Source organism: Suncus etruscus, chromosome 3, assembly GCF_024139225.1.
Source record: "Suncus etruscus isolate mSunEtr1 chromosome 3, mSunEtr1.pri.cur, whole genome shotgun sequence".
In the NCBI taxonomy this organism is placed as follows: Eukaryota; Metazoa; Chordata; class Mammalia; order Eulipotyphla; family Soricidae; genus Suncus; species Suncus etruscus.
The window spans coordinates 36639495-36645494 of NC_064850.1; the positions used below are offsets into that span (position 1 = coordinate 36639495).

A 6000-nucleotide genomic window follows, 5' to 3' on the forward strand; every position below is an offset into this window, starting at 1 on the left:
TGCTTCCTTATCAGTTCATAAAAATGTTCCAAGAATGCAGGGATCCTACAGAAGTGGTCTAGCTGGTAGGACTCCACAGGGTTTGGCCATTTGCCTTAGGCTTCATCTATTATTTTACTCTCCTTGAAAGGAGCAGAATTCTAAGTTCCAGTTAGAATGTTTAAATTGTTAAGCAAGCCCTGGGGATGAAATACGTAGTAAGTCAATGGGACAGAAGGCAAGAAGAACTGTATCTTCTTCTTTCAGCATCCACCGTGCAAGTGGCCTGGCCAATCTTAGTTTGATCCCAGCCCCACATAGAACCTTCATGATATGCTCCAGTTCCAGCCAAGTCAGCAAACGCAGGTTTTCATCTTTTCTAACAGCTAATCCCACTGTATGTTTACTATTGCAGGGGAGGGCAGGAAGTTTTGGGTGAAACCCAGCAGTGCTCAGGGATCACTCCTGAGAAGCTTGGGAGACCATATGAAATGCCAAGGACTGAGTCCTATCAGGAGTAATCCCTGAGCAGAGAAAGCCAGGAGTAGGCCCTGGGCACTGCCAAGTTTTGCCCAAAAACCAAATAAATAAATACATAAACACTAGCATCATAATCATGTTACTCCACTACAATTTTAAAAAATCGGGCTAGAGCGATAGCACAACAGATAGGGCATTTGCCTTGCATGCAGCTGACCGAGTTTGATCCCTGGCATCCCATATGGTTCCCCCAGTACCACCAGGAATGAAACCTTAGCACAGAGCCAGCAGTAACCCCTGAGCACTGCCAGATGTGACCCCAAAACAAAACAAAATAAAAAATTCCAAAATAGGGGCTGGAATGATAGCACAGAAGGTAGGTAGGGGTGATTCCTCAGTGTGTTAAAGTCTGGAATGTATTATATTAATATACTATTTTACTTTTGTAACCATTATTATAAGATTTGCTTGATTTGCCTAGGATTAATTGTAGTCAAGACAAATTAGGCCCTGCCAGACCCTGAGCCTAGCAAGGAGCACAGATAAGCAGATGTGACCAGGAAAAGGCTGGTCCTGTTTTTCTGGTTAAAAGTACGTTTGTACAGCTGTGCTCACACCCTTATCTATGCTACACATTAAAATTGGCTCTGATGTAAGATCATTGTCTCACATGTCAAGTAAGACTGTTATATTGTCCACATAGGGTGCAGATGGAATGGGAAAGGACAGAGGTGGTTAAAATTAGAAGGAACTAAAATGTTGCATTAAGGTCAGACAGGTGGCACAGACATTAGGTCATTTGCCTTGCGCATGCTAACCTAGAACAGATCAAGGTTCGATCCCTGGAGTCCCATATGGTCCCCCAAGCCAGGGGTGATTTCTGAGCACATAGCCAAGAGTAACACCTGGGCGTCACCAGGTGTTACCCAAAAACAAACAAAAGCAAAACAATAAATAAATAAAATATTGCATTTGAATGATCAAACGGTTACTGTATGGAATATCTCTGAAATTCTATAAAGGCTATAAGCTGTAAAGGCTCGAGGTCCACAGACATGCGTTTCATCAGGAAAATCTCGATGTAACTTACATCACCGATTGGCAGTCTCTGTCTCTCTGGGTTTTGGGGTGATGGGCAACTCTAATTCTAACTCTTAACAAGTACATAACCCCTGAGCATTTTCAAATGTGGCCCCCAAAAAAATAAATAAATGTTAGAGGTTGTTTCTGTGATATCTGGGGGCTGCATATCTAATACAAAGGTGGTATCTATGTATCCCACCCAAATATCCTCCACCAGGGCTTCATGCCCATGGTACAGGAGAGAGATAACTATTCTTGGGGTTGTGTGGGGAAAGCTGGGCCACACCAGACCATGCTCTCATTATACCTGAAGCAACACTGGGGGACCCCACAGTGCCAGAGATCAAACATGGGACTCTAGCCTCCACCCTATTGTTTTAAGGCTCTAATGAACAATCTGTATAAAGGGTTTTTCTCAGTCAGAGAAATAGAGCAGGAATTAAAGCACTGACTTGCATGTTGCCAACCTAGGTTCAATCCCAGTTTTGTTTGTTTGTGTTAGTTTTTTATTTTTGGGCCATACCTAGCACTCAGAGGTTATTCCTGGTTCTGTGCTCAGAAATTACTCCTGGCAAGCTCAGGGAACGATATGGGATGTTGGGTATCGAACCCAGATTAGCTGTATACAAGACAAAGGCCCTACCCTGCTATGCTATCCCTCTGGACCTCAATCCCAGGTTTTTTTGGGCCAAAACTGGCCAATACTCAGAGCTTACACCTGGCTCTAACCTTATAGATCATTCCAGGCAGGAGGGCTCAGGGACCGTCCATAAGTAGTGCTGGACTAAACCCAGGTCCATTGCATGCAATGCAAGCATTTTACTTGATAAACTATTCCACCAGCCCACGAAAAACCAATACAGAGCCAGAGAGATAGCATGGAGGTAAAGCGTTTGCCTTGCATGTAGAAAAACGGTGGTTCAAATCCCGGCATCCCATACGGTCCCCTGAGCCTGCTAGGAGCGAATTCTGAGTGTAGAGCCAGGAGTAACCCCTGAGCGCTGCTGGGTATGACCCAAAAAGCAAAAAAAAAAAAAAAAAAAAAAAAAAGAAAGAAAACATAAACCACTTTATAAATCATGGCCAGTTAGGCAATTTTTTTCCACTAGAAACACAAGTGCAACAAACACCCTCAAACTAATACATAAATGTCTGGGTGTGGACTAAAAAACAAAAAAGAAGTGAATATCTTCATGTGCTGAGACCACTTGAAGTGCCCCTGATTACAAAGCTGAGTGCCAGGGGTGGCTCCTAACATAAAATAATTAAAATCCATGAAAAGATGGATCGCTTATTTATTCTCCAGGCTTGTCAAATCCTAAACCACAGGAAATTCCTGTTTCTTTTTTTGGGGGGAGGGTGGCTGGGGGCCACACCCGGCTTTTCTCCAGGGTTTATCCCTGGCTCTTCTTTGCTCAGGAAATCATTCCTAGAGGTGCTGGAGTAGCAAGTTTTCCTTTAGAGAAAATACCTTTGCATATGAAAAACAAGAAAATAGTCTCACTCATTATGTTTCACTCATCTATTTGGGTTTTAAGAAAAATAAAAGACATTATTTTAATAATACACAGAGACAATAAAGATGAGGGCTGGGGAGGGTGGAGAGAGGACACACTGGGGGTGGGAGTGCCCCTCGTTCGTTGTCACTGTGTACCATAAATAATTCTGTGAGAAAAAAAAAATAACTGTAGTAGAACGCCTATCTCAAATACAGGTGGGAAGGGGGGAGGGGGAATGTTACACTGGTGAAGGGGGGGTGTTCTGTTTGTGACTTAACCCAACTACGATCATGTTACTTAAATAAAAAAAATATATTAAAAAAAATAAAAGATGAGGGCTGAAAGGATCAGACACAATCGGAAGCGTACCACAAAGTGGGGTGAGTACAGTTGGAGAAATAACTACACCAACAACTATCATGATAATGGTAGTGAGTGAAAGAAATAGAATGCCTGGGGCATTGGTGGTGGAAAGGTTGCACTGTTGAAGGGGTATTTTTTTTTTATGACTAGAAACCCAACTACAATCATGTTTGCAATCATGGTGCTTAAATAAAAAATATTTAAAAAAAAAAAAAGAGGAAAGAAAATAATCTCTTTAAGGGTCTCCTTTCTCCTAGCCAAAGTGCTAAATCTAGGCTGAGCTATTTAAAGATGGCATTACTGGGTGTTGAGGTAAATCGCTTTCTGGGTCCATTCTAGGTATTAATCCCATGGGATTAATGAGTTCTGTTGTAATTTTTCCTCTTCTCCAGCTGATGCTTGTTTGCTTACTAGTCCAGACTTATAAGGACCCAGAGGGAGAGATGATCCATCTGCACTCTGACCACTACCTCTGCCCTTTAGGAAACAAAGCCCCATTCCAAGAGCTTCCTAATGGGCCTGAAGCAATAGTACAGTACAAAGGGAAAGGCATTGCCTTAGCACCCCGGGCATCCTATAGGGTCCCTCCAAGCCCACCAGGAGTGACTTGAGCCTCACTGGGTGTGGCTCAAAACAAAAATAAAAACAGCATCCTAAAGGCCTTAGAGAGAAAGGGCTGAGCTCATATACCTTGCACGCAGAGGGTCAGGCACAGCAAAACACACAGCAGTCAGGACTTGCCACTGAACACCACCGGGTGTGGCCCCCAAACAAGAAACCAATCAATATTATCTAAGTAATACAGCCCTGCAGGCCAGGACACAGGGGAGGCATATGACCCGTGCATCACAGAGATAAGGCCATTCTGGGCCGGTGATCTCAGGCAGGTGGAAGTCAGAAAGAACCTTTGGGACAAAGCTCACTAACTTGCTAACTTTCCCTTCCATGCAGATCAAACTCTCCGAGAATTTTCACCACCACCACCACCCCCCCCATTCCCGGATTCCCCCACTCCTGCGAGTATCAGAACCTCCCCTGACATGGGATGTCTGAGAACTCTGAGCGCCTCCTTTCTTTCACGGAGAGGCCCCAGACTCGCTGCAAATCCAAATCATTCTCTGCATTTAAAGCCACAGTGGGGGGCCCAGAAAGATAGCATAGCGGTAGGGCATTTGCCTTGCACGAAGCCAACCCAGGAAAGTCAGTGGTTCGAATCCCAGCATCCCAGAGGGTCCCTCTGTGCCAGCCAGGAGCTTTTTTCTGAGCAGGGAGAGCCATGAATGACCCTTGTGCGCCGTCGGGTGTGGCCCCCAAAAACCAATAAATAAATAAAGCCACATTGGTCGCCCCCCAAGTGTCAGGAAGACAGCAACATCCCGGCTCTGCATTCTCCGGGCCTCGGATCCTTTAAAAGCTGCCCCTCCTCAGCGGGGAGGAGGAGGAGGAGGAGCATGGGCTGTCACCCAAAGCTCCCGCGCACGGTAGAAGCAACCCAATGCCACCCCAAAGCCACCCCCAGGGCGGGCAGGCTGAGAGGCTGAGGGTCCCCCCCCTCTAGACTCTGCTTCCCAAAACTGGGGCTGGCAGGCGAAGAGAGATGCATGGCTTAGAAAGAGTCAGAAGACACGCCAACCCCGACCTCCAGGCCTGAGCCGGGCAGGCGCGGTGCCCGAGCGCCCGGTGGGGACTCCGATTACCTGCCGGAGGGCAGCGGATGTCCCGGGGCCGTGGGGAACTTGCAAGTGCAGCGAAGCCTCGGAGAAGTCGGTCCCTGCAGTGATTGCGGCGAGGGCGCCCGGGCCTGAGCCTGGCTGGGGGACGTCTGCTGCGCCACGCTGATTGGCGGAACTCGGAGCTGCGCCGCGCTAATTGGTGGAGCGAGCTCGGGGGCGGGGCTTCTGCGAAAGTCAATAGTAGGCGGGGCCTAGCCTGCCTGCCCGAAAGACAACAAATCCCAAGAGCATCGCAGCCGCCAGAGGCCTTTGGGATTAGGCCTTGTTAGGGTTTGGGGAAATGGGCGGGCTCAGGGCTTGGCCCAGGAGGGTAGATAGGACCCCTGGGGGTCATGCGTGGGAATTGGAGGAAGCTTTGAATCAAGATCAATGCCAGAGTGCAAATCTTTTAGGTTTCCAAACTTTTTTCCCCTGCATCCAGGTCCAGCAAAGAGACCTTGAAAATAGATCTGTATTTAGGCCAAGGTTATTCCTTTCCATGCCTCTCATATTTTGGTGGGCCTATGCAAACCAACAATTGCCACTCTAACACCGTTTTTTACCTGTGCACCTTTGACTCTAATCCTTAAAAAAGACCCACTTAAAATTTGAGGTTAACTTAAGCTAATATGCATGTACATGGAAATGTAAAAAATACTATGCCTCTAATGTTTAAGGAGTTACGTAAGTTTTATGGCTTTATATTGTCTTGTGTGCTGTTAAATATTATAAAGTGCTACAATCTGGGAACTTGAGGGACAAAGTAATTGTACATGGATTCTGTTTTATTTATCTTAAAGTTCAAAGTTAAGATATCAGCAAGGGGACTTCTTCTGAGAATTATGTTATGGCTGATTGTCCTTCCACTGTAACTTTACCTTGTC

General features: G+C 46.1%; 1 protein-coding gene across 1 annotated transcript in view; it reads right to left on the reverse strand.

The window, feature by feature from the left end:
• Nucleotides 1-5209, reverse strand: part of LGMN (legumain) — a 36788-nt gene extending 31579 nt beyond the window's left edge. Inside the window, exon 1 of the mRNA XM_049769847.1 lies at nucleotides 5102-5209. The gene's annotated coding sequence lies outside the window, so the exon portion shown is untranslated. The remainder of the gene's footprint in view (nucleotides 1-5101) is intronic.
• Nucleotides 5210-6000: the final 791 nt, after the last annotated feature.